Source organism: Grus americana, chromosome 2 (assembly GCF_028858705.1).
Source record: "Grus americana isolate bGruAme1 chromosome 2, bGruAme1.mat, whole genome shotgun sequence".
Lineage (NCBI taxonomy): Eukaryota > Metazoa > Chordata > Aves > Gruiformes > Gruidae > Grus > Grus americana.
In genome coordinates, this window is record NC_072853.1 from 136748239 (window position 1) to 136763107 (window position 14869).

General features: G+C 41.6%; 1 protein-coding gene across 2 annotated transcripts in view; it reads right to left on the reverse strand.

Annotated features, from left to right (window-relative positions):
• Positions 1–14869, reverse strand: part of BZW2 (basic leucine zipper and W2 domains 2) — a 59681-nt gene that overhangs the window by 37917 nt on the left and 6895 nt on the right. The window lies entirely within an intron of this gene.

Consider the following 14869-nt stretch of genomic DNA (forward strand, 5'->3'; position numbering starts at 1 on the left):
TTTCCCAGTTGCTATAAAAAGATATAAATGCATATGCTAGATTTCTAGCACTAGACTTCTCCTTTCCTTTGATGCAGTGTCTTTTTAAACTGGGAGAAGAGTTGCACAGACCTGAAGATTGACTATCAGATTTTAAAACTGTTCCCTGTAAATATAAAATATGCCCTTTAAGACAGCTGGGAACAAGATTTTAGGGGTAAAAAAAAACCAGTTAAAGTAAGACTCCCCACTTGTGGGAGGTTTAATAACTAGAGGTTCAGTACAACAGAAGACTCTTGAATAGTTAATTACTAGGAACACAGGATCTGCCTTCTTCTATATTTAGCTTTAAGTGCACTGTGCCCTAATCTGCTCGAGTGAGGGTCAGGCTTTATAAGGCGCTCCCTCAAGCACTGGCCCAGGGAGAGAACAGGCACTTTCATCAAGAAACTGCAGCATGAGCCTGAGCAAAACCAACCCAGTGATCTACACAACAGCCCAGGATGTATCTATACTACAAATGACACCAGGGACTGCAAATGAGATGTCAAAGTGCTGTTGCCACCACAACAGGTGCCTGGATGATAGTTTAAAATTTACAAAAGTGAATGCAATTAAAGAACTTTTTTTTTGTTTTTTAATCAAGAACACACCAACAACAGCACAGAAATGATGGCTGAAAGCTGTAAATTCAGGGTGGCAGCCTATAAACTTGCACAGTACATTTGATTGCATCACAGTGCAGCCTGCCTCTCAGGTGTCATGTAGCTATAAAGCCTTGAAATCATAAAAGACCTTGAACTATTACATATATTCTCTGTTTTGAAAGGTGCAGGATCTGGGTAGGTCAAAGCCAAAGGCAAATTCTGAAATGCCAGCTAGAGAAGTCATAATGGTTTCAGAGGAGTAAAGATCTTCAGGATGGGTATGGGTAGGAAGGAAATAGCCTCAAAAAGAAAACCTAAACCACCAATCAAACTTATATCTTGCAGCCCAACATCCTCCAGAATTCTTATGAACTGCCAGCAGGGAAGAGAGCAAGAGATGTGGAAATGATAGCTCCTTAGCACAGTCATTTCACAGACTTCACTCTTCTACAGAAGATGGGAGAGGTTCAACTTTGCCCTTGATTCTCCCTTTAGGATCCAGAAAACCTCTTGTAGAAAACTCATGTGTTCAAATTCCATACCCAAATACTTTTTATTTTATAAGCAGGTAAGTCAGGAGCTGGGCTGACTCAAGTGGGAGATGTCAGACAGCAGTACAGAACCAGGCATCACACTCCAGAACGGGCTCATTTTCCATAAAAAACTCAAATGTCTAAGCCTGCTGACAACTAACTTGCAGCTATAAAATTCATCAGAAAAATAAAAATATGCATGACAAAATAGTTCCCCAAATTCCACTCCCACTCTTGTTAACAGGCTTCTAGGAAACAGAGTCATACTTAAATACGTAAGGTGTTGCGTTTCTCCTGAAACTGCTTGAAGTCCACAAGTTCAGCTTTCTCTACAGCTGCTTCTCATTTACATGCTAAAGACTCTATACAGTTAAAACGAAACTGAGGGACATCTACAGTTGTAGATACCTAGACATATCTGATATAGCAGTTTCTATAATCGACCAATCCTTCTCACATAACTAATAAAAATTGTAACAGAATTAATAAAACCAGAATTAATAAAATTAATTTATAAAACCAGCAACAGATGAAGTAAAAGTTACTTCAGAGCTTCAGTAAGCTTGAACTTGCTTAACAAGTTAGAAAAATGCAGTCTTTTATCCATACCACACGGAAATTCTTATAATGATTAACTCCTAAATTACTGAAAGCCTTGATAAGGCTAACAACTCTACCAAGCTGAAATACTGGAAACATTTGTTCTTGGAAACATACAGCTCAAATTGAAAAAACAGGAACAAAAAAACTACTGAAAACCTTTATCCAAACCAATACTATTTTTCTAAGCATCATTTTACACTTCTTTTAACCAAAATCTCAGAATCATTTGAGATTCTTCAAACATTAACATGCTCACGATGAATTCAAGAACGGTTCCTTCACAGCAGCGAAACTTCACTGCCCTAGTTACAGAGAGAGAGAAATCAATGCCAGACAACACCAAAAAAACCCCCAACCTCTTAATAAAATTCCCTACCAAGATACAATGACTCTATGTACACAAGGCACTAACAACGGCGAGGGAGCCCACAGGGGCAGGTGACCGGGGAGCTCCAGCAACACTGCTCCACAGGATGCTGCTGCTGCAGGGACTTGCACTGATGGTGTTTGATTGACAGGGTGCTGGAGAAAGCTGCCAGAGCACCACCAACACAGCACCACCAGCTTTCACAGGAACGGATGCTTGGCAGGAATTATTTCCACCTCCTTCCCTTGCTCAGACATCATACAAGACAGGAGCACTTATCACAAAGTAAAATCAAAGTATAGACGGGGAGAGTTTCTATGAAGGAAAAACCCCAACCCACATATCAAGGTCAATCTTTTTCCCCCCATGAAGTGGCATATCCAGAACATTTGGCCTACAGAAAAGCTGGAGAGGGACTGTTCACAAGGACAAGTAGTGACAGGACAAGGGGTAACAGCTTTAAGCTGAAGAAGGGTAGATTTAGATCAGATATAAGGCAAAAATTCTTCACTGAGGGTGGTGAGACACTGGAACAGGTTGCCCAGAGAAGCTGTGGATGCCCCCTCCCTGCAAGTGTTCAAGGCCAGGTTGGATGGGGCTTTGGGCAACCTGGTCTAGCAGAGGGTGTCCCTGCCCATGGCAGGGCGGGTGGAACTAGATGAGCTTTGAGGTCCCTTCCAACCCAAACCATTCTATGATTCTATTATTAAAAGGCTTTATTGGGTCTTTTTCATCCAGCAATGTTATGAGGTGTTTTCATCCCTGCACTGTTACAGATTTAGGCTTAGGATGAGAACCTAAAGAGGAGCTTCCTCTTCTTTCAGCAACAAGCCAAGGAGTTATGTTAAAAGCAAATTACCAAACTTGAGCAGAATGGAGGAAGAGCTGCCCTTGCACTTCTGCTGAAGAGGAAACCTGTCAGCACACAGCCAGCAGCTGTCTCCACTCCCCAGGAAGGCAGGAGGCAGCTAGATTATGAGCTAACAAAATCTGTAGGTGGAAAACTCATAAATCATTACCAGTACAGAGGAACAGAACGATGTAAGGCGACGACAGGACAGAGCGGATGCAATGCAGCCGCTGGTTCTCGCCAAATCCTCGTCAGGCTTCCCACTTTCCACCCAGACATCGAGTCCCTGCAGGGACTCTCGCAGCTTCTCCTTTTCCACAGGCACATCCCAACGCCCGGCTGTGGTGAGAGGCGAGTGACCGCAACACACATAGGTCACGCAGCCTGCACGGTTCCTGCAGCCTTCACTGCTGCGACAGCTGTGAAGCATTTTCTGCTTTAACACAGTTTTCGCACCCTTGTAAGGCTATGAAATCCATCTCGGCTGCCGACATTTCCCAGGTTCAGTCTGAAGGAAAAGCGCTTTATTTACACATCCGAGGCAGTACGATGGCTAGCCTGCAATATGAAGAGTGGTGGCAACATTCCCTATCTCCCACTAAAGCTCACTTTGATACTGTTGAAAAATAAGGACATAAGAAGCTCCGTTCACTGCTTCCCAGGGTCCCAAGTGCTAAGGACAGGACCAGAGCAGCACTAAGAGGCCGCCTCCTCTCTCTCCTTCACTGCATGTCTGGGGAGCCGGCAAGACCAAGCCCCTACATTTAGCGAGGCACACCAGGTTTTCTTTAAGCAGGTTGATTTGTGCTATTTCATCACCATTTTCCGACTCTTGCCCTCCATTCCTAAAACACAGTGTTTTTTAAGAAATGACTAATAACCTGGAGGTCTGTGACTTCAGCCATAGTACAAATCAGCAGGAAGGGCAGCACTGGCAGCCGGAAGGTTTATCTTGCTGTTTTGCCCACAGAGGCCAGCAGCAGAGTTACAATGTCCATGAAACTTTTATCCCAAAGGTCCCACTCATTAGAAACAGTAAAGCCAGAGCCAGGCTCACACCACGTTAAAATCCCCTCACTGCTTTTATTGCACAAACAACCTCAATGGCAACACGCAGGGACTAAGCAGTCACATAATGATGTGTAAGGTAAATACAATCAACCTCATGTTTTAATATTTACATGAAAAAAGGATACTGCTAATCCACATGTTTATTGCTGAAAAATACATCTTCTGTTATGGATTAATTTTTCTTATGACATTACAGTACATGAAGCAACTAAATACCGACCTTTGATTTCATACCTGGAAGCATGCCCTAGTCACCAGTGGCTATCATGTGTAGTATCTTAAGATAGCATTCTAGCAGGTTTTTGACATGCACTGAATGCCCTGTCTTTCCCAAAAGAGCCTTCCAGAAGCTCTTAAGGCTTTTCTTTTTTTTTTTTTAATCATAGGACAGTGTTTTTCCACAGTAAAGAGTGTCTCCACTCCAATAAAAGTACTTGTCCTTTATTAGTATGTCTAGTGGGAGAGAGAAAACAAAGACATGAAACAAGTGGAATTGGTTTCATTCTGCAGCAAGTACAAACAAATACCAAAAGAGAATGAAACTTACCACATATTAAATAAAAAAATAAAAAATTGTGCTCATGCAAGATTCTCCAGCCAAGAATTGTGCATGCAACCTGTAAGTAGTTATCCAGCTGGGAAATCAGTTAGCCCAGATAAAAATGAGAAGACAAACTCACCAAAATTTGCACCATAAATCTCATCACTTAACTGCTAAACTGGAATGCACAGGAAGATGTTTCTTGAAAAACAGTCAAAAAAAGCTCACTGCCACCAATTAACGTACAATCACACACTGCATTAGAGAACCAGCTCACTGCACGTCTTTCAGGAGAGCGGGTATTTCTCAGATCACTGATCATGAATTTCTACAGAAGCAGCTCAGCTGAATAACAAGGTAAAAACAAGACAGAAACCTCCCGCAACGGAAGTACTCCAGATGCACTTCACAAGGTCAACAGAACTGTAAATTGAACCACCGAAGCAACAGACTTCTGTGTCTCATAATCAGCAACCATATGAAATATGCATGAGTCATGGCACAGCCAGTGGCGGGGGGGGGGGGGGGGGGGGGGGGGAAGAAAAAATTCTTAATCATTGACAGGTGAAAATACAAGTAAAGAAAATGAAATCATACACTTAGGTTGACACACACAGAAAGTTATCTTTCGTTAACAAGGTTTCTTTCAGCAATTAAGAGGAGGAATTAGATATAATTCTTCAAGGACAAGGTATTAGTAGGAGCTTTTCTCAGACTGTTGAGAGCTCTGTTAGGCTGCTGTGCTCCTAACTGGAGTACCCTGAAATAATGGAGATGATGTATTGCCACACATCAGTTCATACCCAATTAACATTCATTTTAAGGTGATGGCTAGCCATCAAGCTCCAAGCTTGCATGCCTTGCCAGTAGGAACACCTCTTAGAAAGAGAAGGTGATAAAAAGGATTGGCAGAGATCAAGGTCAGGTGAACTTAGAAAACAGAAGATAGCAGTCTTTCAAAGCTAATAAGGTTTTTTCCTCATGCAAGACAACACTTTCAATGGACTGTGTTGATGTTAGAGCAGAATTCTTGAATTTGAAGGGACATTGGATTTCATCCTGAAAAATATAACCATCTCAGCAATCACTGTGAGAGATGATGTTGCTAAAGGAAAAACAACGCGGCTGAAATTCTGCAAAAATTATTATAAAGATACTACTGCAATTTAGCTCGATCCTTCATTTATGTTTGACAAAGAGACTTGTACTAGCCACTGTTCACAGTACACCTGGAAGAAATTATTAATGGAGTTACTTTATAGAGTCCCCCTGAACCGGGTCTCAAAACAATAAATGCCAGTATTTGGAAGAAAACGTGTTAAAAAAATTACCAGAGAGGCTTCATTCCTAGCAAAGAAGTCTGTCAGACACAAGACAACACAAGAACAGCTCAGCAATGAAGGCCTTGCTACCTCAAAACTCCAAGCAGCAGCAAAAGCAGAGGAGATCACTAGTGTCTCCAGGTGATCTGGAGACATTTGAAAGACTGCAGCATTTGAAAACCCATATATCGACTTAAAAATTACATGGACTAAGCTTAAAAATAAAAAAAATAAATTCTGCATTCTCCAGAAAGCAATGCCTCCCAGTTGCTAACAGTTTATTATTTCATGAACAGTAATCAGAGGAGGGATGTATTAATAGCCAGCACCTCTTACACACTTATAAGCAGTGAAGGCCTTGGCTTTAACAAAACAACAACTGCTCTAAGCAATAAAGCAAGTTTTAACTTAGAACTCCTTAATTACCTCTTCAAAACATGAGCAAGGGAAAGGAGTTCACCAAGTGAACACATGACTTTTTACCTGCAGGACAGTGAATCAGCTTCCGGATACTTGAATTCTGCTATTTCTGGCTAAAAAAACATGGCACAAAGAGCCAGCAGTGGAAACGCACAACACTTTGCACCATGTCAGCTATTCCAAACATACCAGCTAACACTGATTATGCTGTTAGCAGCATTCACTTGGACAGAAAAGGAGTCCATAACTGACTTGTATCACTCTGCGTTGCACAAGCAGTCCTATGTTCCCTGCGGCTGCTTCCTCCTCCTCAGAGAGGGTTGAACATTTTGACAGAACACACCAGTTTTATGAACAAATTCTTGAAGTGGGGGATGAAAGTAGTCAATGGTCAGATTGCTTCAACCTGCAAATAGTTATTTTCTAGGCAATGATGGATACAAATCCTCTCAGACCAACCCAAGATAAAATTCTATGGCAAAAGATATATTCATATCCACAAGTTGGTTGTTGAAAAAGGAAAAAAAAATTAAAAAAAATCCAAAACCAAAATCCACCCAACAGTTTATGGCACAGGGTGCCTACACAATCAACTATTATCCTGGGTGAGTCAGAAAACTAGCTATTACTGACTGAACATGCAGAGAGGGGGCACACACTTGCTATCCTACCCACTGCTCGGCAGCTCACATACCAGCATGCTCAGCGTGACTTCACAATTTCTTCACCTCTGTGAGGAAGCCTGAAAGCTCTTAGATGAATTCCTGGAAGAAGAGTCTATCAAGGCCTATTAAACACAGGGATGATACAGCCTTCTAAACTGAAAATTGCTGTAAGTATGACAAGAACATGAAAGCAAGCGAAATGTAGCACTTCCATCTATCTATATTTTTATACCACCATGTCCTTTCCCTCCCCTGCCACCCCCCCCCCCACCCCCCCCCTTGCTTTTTTTGTTTTTTATGTCCACCCAACTCTACAGGCCACTTTCAAAGACCAGACTCTGAACTAAAGGCCAATTTCTCCCAGTAAGTCACACTTTGGTCTGAGGTCAGGTAACTTGTAGGCATCATGCATCCCACGTAGCTCCTTCTCACTCTGTACTTCAAGAAAGGCTGTCTCTTAAATCCATGAACACGGAAGACAAGCATTACTCAGCCATAACAGCATACTCCACTTGGGAGTACTACTACAACAGCACTGAGAGCTGGGTGCCAATTCAATAGGGCCAGGTGAGGATAAGGAGAAGTAAACATAACTCCCAAGAGGACTGACCTGGGTCAGCATGTTGTATCACTAATTTTGTAGGAGGACTTTAGGTTGCTGCTTTTGAGATCAGAGAAAACATTCAAACTAGCTGTCTTCAGTGATGAAAACAAAAAGCTTTGAGCCAGTCTGTATAGAATATTGTGATTCAACCCACATATTTCTTCCCAGTGACTGGGGATGCCCAGTATCGTGATGGTGAGCCTATTGTACAGACTGGTAATAGGAATCACACTGGTATTGTGATTGAACCATGTGTTGCAATTGCTTTATTTTGTTACATGTAATTTATATTTGTATTGTGTTTCCAGTGTATTTTGTATCATTCTGCTAAATCAGAAATCCCATGTAAATCAACTACCTTCAGATAAGTAAGTGAGATACTAAACATCACACCCTCCACATATGTAATACTTAAAAGTGGCTGGTCAGAGAGTATGAGATGTCGACACTATTCACACATCAGAACAAACCAGGAGGTCAGTCTTGGTTTGGTAACCAAAAAGCTCAAATGTTAAGCAATCACGTATGGCAAAATTTCCTCTATTTTGATATACCATGCATGGACACAGTCACAGAAGTGCTCAAAACACTACATTGTCTCTCAATTTCAACAGTTCAGCTTCCCTTTTCTTAATCTTCCATGCTGTACCTGAACATAAATGACATTAAATGCAATACTTACCTGAAAATAGAAATACATAAAACTAAGAATACATCTTTGTTGGTAATCCAGACTCATGAGAATTTGAAGTCCATCAAAGTAACCCAAAGAATTAATAGTCTACCTAAAAACACAGCATTGTAAGCAATGGCTATTATGAATGCATCTCAATAGTTCTGCTCCTCAGAAGATACATATATGAGCAATTTTGGTCATAACTGCAATCAGATGAAAACTCAGTTCTCAAAACCATACATTTATATACACAGGTGGCCAGAATCTCAGAATTAAGAAACATTGCCACAAAAGGAAGTCAAATAAAGCAGCAATGTAAATCACCCGAGCTAGAAAAAATAATTAGCCTGTTGCTTCACTAATTTGTATCTATTTTCCAGTATTAGCGTCATGTGCTAACAGCATAATCACATTACAAAAAACTAGTAGAAGTTACTGAGAGACATCTGCTTCACCCAGATGGAGACCAGAGCAGGTATACACATAATGTTTTACCCCACTCCATCACAGAGGCAGCAAATCCCACCTGCGCGCAGTACCATTTACTGCGGCAGCTCCTGAAGTGCTTCATCCCCACACACTGGCAATGGAAACACAGACAGCTAGCTGTCAGTTAGCTCAGCTCAGTGCAAAAACTGACAGTTTAATTGACACTATTAGTAGTGAGAACCACTACATATTTCACTGTCGAACATTTTAGGAGGCAATCAGCTAAGCCAAAACCCATATCGACTCTTCTGGACTGAACAGCCAAATGTCAGAACCCAAAAATGGGGTGCATTTGACCTAACTTTGAAAATGGATAATGGCAGACATTTAAGTCTGACCCTGCAATCCTTGCCTCTTTTCACAATCAATGCAGAAAAGTAAACTATTTCCAGAAAATAGTTTATCTAAAATATTCTGCTTGACCATTGTAGGATGAGATCTCAAGGGACACTCTTGCAAACAGCTTCAGCTTTAGGCACTTTTTAGATATTTGAACTAGATCAAACTTCATCAGTTTCTACAACCCTGCAACAGAAATTCACACCTGCAGACTAGCAATCTGTGTGAAAGCTTATAGCTCAGTGACGCCTAAAAACATCTCAGGCAGAGCTAAGAGTTTAATTACACAGCCAAGATTAACAACAGGACAATTACTAATGGCATATTATTCAGCTCTATAGTTAATTCAGTAGACCTTCTTGTTTATCTTTCTGAAATGATTCACAGAATTTCCATTGTTGGCTGAGAAGCATCAAAATCCAGCGTACTACAAATAAACTGACAGAATAGGCTCAGCATCAGACCACAACAACCCACCTGCACCCAACCCAGTTTCTGAAGCCAAGTGTTATTGCAGGAGTTATGGATTTCTAACTGGAATAGGTTTCATATCTTTTTAAATGAGCATAAAACATCACTATGCTAGCCAGCCTTGCTTCCTTCAGCAGAAAAAGCATACATCTGCTTTGTGGTTGTTTGGGCTGTATCAATGTCAGCTCAGCATAATGATATTCAACACTATTAATAGGGAAATCTATTTTCTTGTTTACAGCATCATTGTTCATGCACTGGAAAGACCAATATCACAACCTACGTTTGCAGATAACCTAATAAAGGTTCCACGGGATGTATGTCTGTAGGTGTCTGCATACATATGTACATGTAAAAGAGTAAGAATACCAATAAAAGCTACGTCAGATTTCTACAATTCACTTCCTACAAGGATGCAAGACACAAAGAATTTAAAAGGTTTATTAATGAGACAACTAAAGGATTTATTTTTTTTCTGGACTGAAAAAACACAATGAAAGTCTTGGCTGGTTTCTCTGAGGACTTGAGACAGACGTGCCAGTTAACCTAGGGCTCTTGAATCATCTGTGGATCTAGAAAAGGATTCTACAAAATACATTAACTTCCAGTGAAAAAGGAGCATATACCTTTCACTGCTACGTCTCCTGTCCTTTTGAAAGACACAGAAGCTTTTTGAAAGCCAAACAACTGTTAGCAGCTACTGCATCTATCATACAAAGAGAAAAAACAATATTCTAATTTTAAGAAGTGAACCGATGCTTAATCCCAAAATGTAGATCTGTTCAGTCATGGATACAGCCAAACTCTCAAAATCAATTAAGTGACTGTTAAAGCCCATGCAGACCAATGCATTTGCTCTGCCTAGTTTGATGTGCTCTACAGAGTTGAAAAACTAGAAAACCTGGCATACGTTCTTTGCTAATAGAAGATAAAATGCAAAGGTAGCAGAAGTGCCAACCTAAATGTATTTTTTAAAAAATCTAAAATAAAAGAAAGCAGATATTCAACATGACTCTCAATCAGGGGCTTTGCCATAGGTGATAATTTTCCTCTATTCTTGACAATGCTGCAAAACCAGAGTTGATATTTCAGATTATGTTGATATGAACCTTTATTAACCAACTGTTGAGAACACTAATTAAGGTAGCTATGCAGTAATCTAATAACTTTGTTATTAACAGGAACTGAGTAATTTATACTGAGATTACAAAAAAAAAGTAACAAGGATATTGAAAAGAATAAATGGGGAACATCTTGGTCTACTCTAGGAAGACAGTGCCCTTTTCCCCATCACTGACTTCTTGCTCTCCCTCAGCTTCAAAGGATATTTTTGTTTGCATGTTGTCTCCTCATACCACAACACTGCTTTTGCAGCACTGACACCTACCAGGTCAGACTGAAAAGTTCAACAACTGTTTAAACTGACAAGACAAGGCAATGGGAAAGAATCACGCCTTCCTACACCCAGGAAACAATAACAATACAGGGAGGGTACTAAGCTACTCAACTAATCCTAGCATCAAATAAGCTACCCATGAAACGCTTTGACTTGACACATTTGGCTTCAGAGAGCTGTAGACCACTGCTTATAGACGAACATCCAAGAGTCACACAACTTCATCACAGGAGAGACCTGATAGTCTGATGCCTTGATGATTTAGCAGTGCAGGTCACTAAAGAACCAGTTAATGATGGTAAGGAAGGATCTTGGAGGCACAACAGCAATGCAAATAAATTGACACACTGATGGCAGGGCACATTGGAAAGAAGGCGCCACAACTTTTCAGCATACACCAATCAACATTTTAACAGGAATAAAAGACAGAAAATATAAAGCCCTTCCCTTGGCTCCTTTGGAAAAGTAAATTACGTTTTCCTTTCTCTAATTCAAGGAAGTCTTCTAATAAAGTTCCGCAAAACAAGATAGCCAAACTCAAAACCTGGCAAAAGACCTTACCCACGTAGTTGAGCACAGAAGAAACAGGTGTTTCCCTGTGCTGGGAAGGAAGCTGAGTCTGATGCGCAGGACGATGAATCTCAAGGGCAGAGCCAAGGATTCAGGCAGCCCTGGGGACATCCTGACTGGGGCCTCACTAAATATAGAAAAAAAACCAAAACATCTCGGACTGAATATGGGATTCAGCAGCACGAGACCGGGCTTCCAAAGCACTCAGGCTGATGGTTTCGGGATGCTCGGGTCTCAGTCACAGGAAACCATGCATTAAGATAATGTACTCAAAGCAGACCTAAGACAGAAAGGAGACTACCAGCACAGGCTTCAGAAGTAACCTCAGAGAGGTGCAGGGACACAGGACAAAAGCAGCAACAAGACTCTAACCAAACTCATCATATCAACATTGGTTCATACAGAGAAGGTTACAGATTGAAAAGAAACTTGCCATCCCCTCCTCTTTTTCAAGGGTTGACATCTTGAGTATTTAAAACAAATAACTTTGTTTTTCTAATTTCCTATCGCTTGAGGCATGAAATGGTAGTGAAAATAAATGACTAGCCCTATATCTGCAATGCTCAGTAACATGTTCCTAAGATTTCACTTCCTGTGCCTTATCAGAAGAAAAATGACTAACGTATAACTTGAATGCCCTGAATGAATATTTCTTCTTAAAAAAACATTTCTAGAGAAATAGGGGATTTTATTTATGGAAACGAAACCTAAAATGAAAGGATCACTTAAGCTTGCAAATTACAAACTGCTGAACTGCATAGACTTCATTTCTGCATGAAAATAAAACACATTTAAGGAAAACACATGAAATAGTGGTTATTACAATGAAGTACAACCTCAAAGCCGTATTTAATTGTTCTGCCTGCAGTAGCTGAAGGAGTTGCACAAGGGTGTAACTCATTGGAATTCAAGACATCACAGGAGGTGCTTCCTTCCTGTGCCCCTGACCAACCTCTGTCCCAGACTGCGTCTAGCCTTCTCCTTGCCTGACCTGTCTGTCCTCTGTTCTAATTCTCACCAGAGGTAATCCATCCTTCTAAGAGGCTGACTAAAAGCAATAATCTTCGTCCACTACTTTAAGTCTGCTATAACTGCAAGCAATCTGTATACAAAACTTCATCTGACCTAAGAATAACAGATTTTGCAGGTTTTCCTTATACAGCCCTCCAAAACATGCCTATGTATGAAGTACTCAATGAATTTAAAAATTTCTACAGAAAACTCTATGCAAATACTACTGCAAAAACACATTTCTAATTTCAAAAGCTCTTAGATGCTGTATTGCATTTGCGTGGCAAGGTTTTGGTAGCGGGGGGCTACAGGGGTAACTTCTGTGAGAAGCTGCTAGAACCTTCCCCAATGTCTAACAAGAGGCAATGCCAGCCAGCTCCATGACGGACCCACTGCTGACCAAGGCTGAGCTCATCAGCAACAGTTGTAGCACCTCTGGGGTAACATAGTTAAAAAAAACCCCAAACCCACAAACAAAAACAGGAGCAATTGGGAGAATATGTGAGAACAACTCTGCAGACACCAAGGTCAATGAAGAAGGAGGGGAGAAGGTGCTCCAGGCACCAGAGCAAAGATTCCCCTGCAGCTCGTGGAAAAGACCATGGTGAGGCAAGCTGTCCTCCTGCAGTCCATGGAGGTTAATGATGGAGCAGATATCTACCTGCAGTCTGTGGAAGACCCCCCACCAGAGCAGGTGGATGCACTCAAAGGAGGCTGTGACACCATGGAGAGTCCATGCTGGAGCAAGCTCCTGGCAGGACCTGTGGCCCCATGGAGAGAGGAGCCCACGCCAGAGCAGGTTTGCTGGCAGGACTTGTGACCCTGTGAGGAACCCACGCTGGAGTAGTCTGTTCCTGAAAGTCTGCACCCCACAGAATGGACCCCTGCTGGAGCAGTTCATGAAGAACTACAGCCCGTGGGAAGGACTCATTATTAGAGAAGTTCGTGGAGGACTGTCGCCCATGGGAGGGACCTGGCGCTGGAGCAGGGGAAGAGTGTGAGGAGTCCTCGCCCTGAGGAGGAAGGAGCGGCAGAGCCAATGTGCGATGAACTGACCACAACCCCCATTCCCCATCCCCCTGTGCTGTTGAGCAGGGGGAGGTGGAGAAATCAGGAGGGAAGTTGAGCATGGGAAGAAGGGAGGGGTGGGGGGGAAGTGTTTTATTTCTCATTATCCTACTCTGATTTGATTGGTAAGAAATTAAATTAATTTTTCCCCAAGTCAAGTCTGTTTTGCGTAGCGGGGGGTCAATGAAGAAGGAGGGGAGGAGGTGCTCCAGGCACCAGAGCAGAGATTCCCCTGCAGCTCGTGGAGAAGACCATGGTGAGGCAAGCTGTCCTCCTGCAGTCCATTTCTCATTATCCTACTCTGATTTGATTGGTAAGAAATTAAATTAATTTTTCCCCAAGTCAAGTCTGTTTTGCGTGTGACAGTAATTGAGTGATCTCTCCCTGTCCTTATCTCGACCCAAGAGCCTCTCAATATATTTTCTCTCCCCTGTCCAGTTGAGAAGGGGAGTGAGAGAGCAGCTCTGATGGGCACCTGGCCTCCAGCCAGGGTCAATCCACCACAGATGCATAGCAACAAACAGTTCTTATAGACAAAGTCCCTATTATGGTAGGAATTACTACTGATTTACTTCCTGGAAATATTTTCCTGACTTCTGGGAATTTAAAAACCAAAATACGTAACTTGACAGAAGATTACTTATTTTATATGGCACATGTGAGGAAGTTTTTTTACTACATTAAAAAATAGTGATAAAAGCATATAAAGATGGAGTGGGAACAAGATTGAAGAACAGGAGAAAAAAAAGCTCTTACCACATGCATCAGCCACTACCCAGATTTCAGCTTCCGTACTGACTCACAACCAGCTTACCTCTTAACTGCTTTCCCTTTGCTAGGAATGCATCAAGCACCTCCTAGTCTTGCAATCTGGTCTACATGAGCTGCTGCTTACACCTATCCAACCCCATCGCAAAACTGTGATCCGAGTCGGAAGGTTTACCAGCAATATGTTACAAATATATGATTTCCTTTTATTGTGCTTGCACACTTTACAGAAGACCAAAGCTGTTAAACTCTGAAACTCAAGTGTTTCGTTCCGCTCTCAGCTTTATAGCACGCAAGAACCTTGAGGAGCACTACGTTGCCCTAAATATGGCCACCACACTACTGCACCCTTTGGTCACTGGACTCTCTCTTTATTTTGGACTAGCTTTTACTTTGACTTTTGCAGTCTCTTACAAGATCTACATCTAGATTTAAGAAGTACTGAATGGAAAGTTCAAAAGGGTTTTCAGGGATGGCAG